The following is a 912-nucleotide window of genomic DNA, read 5'->3' as shown; positions in this document are numbered from 1 at the left end:
TTATAACAGAATAGAAACTTTCGAATAGAAATAAACAACGGCCAGTTGACTTGAAAACGATGTTCAGAACTGACTTGTGCGCATGCTCAGAGCATCTCATGTGATGCCTTCCACCAATCAGTGATGTATTATAATCCATACTTTGTGAGTACAGAAATAACTAGTTAAACTCACACTTTGTGAGTACAGTAAATGCCAGGGTAATTCACACTTCGTGAGTACAGTAGAAAATCGTTTAACCTGAAAATTCGTGAGTAGAATGAAAATCAGTTTAACTTCCATTTTGCGAGGTGCAGTAAAAACCATTCTAACCTCCCACTTCGTGAATACAGTGAAAATCATTTTAAACTTGCACTTCGTGAGAGAGTAAAATTAAGTTTAACTCACATTGTGTGAGTCTTACTGTAAAAACCAGTTTAATCTCACATGTTGTGAATACATCAAAACCTAGTTTGACTTATACTTTGTGAGTTCAGCAAAAACAGCTTAACCCCGCACTTCATGACCAGAGTAAAAACAAGTTAAACTATATTTTTAATTGAAAGGCTAAGGCATCGCTTTTGGTTTAGATAAAAATGTGTGTTTAACCAAAGCATCTTAAAATAAATGGTTGCTCCATATTTATAAATATCGCAGTCTGTGTTATTGTCATTAGTGAATTGACACACATATAATGTCATAAAGCGAAAGATTACCTACATCAAGTCGTGCTTTAATAATGGCACATAATGATGATTAATGCATTCAATGATGAAACAATTCAATCTGAGAGAAATGTGTTACGTCAACAACACAATTTGAACAATGGATACTCGTAATCAGCTATGCAAACACTAAAGGAAAGCACTTCGTTTATGTTTAGCAATAGCATGAGGATTAACGTTTTTGAATTATTGAGAGTTTGTTAACAAT

This window comes from Berghia stephanieae, chromosome 1 (genome assembly GCF_034508935.2).
Source record: "Berghia stephanieae isolate SIO BIC M18660-M18661 chromosome 1, UCSD_Bste_1.3, whole genome shotgun sequence".
NCBI lineage: Eukaryota > Metazoa > Mollusca > Gastropoda > Nudibranchia > Aeolidiidae > Berghia > Berghia stephanieae.
This window is presented reverse-complemented; position numbering follows the sequence as displayed.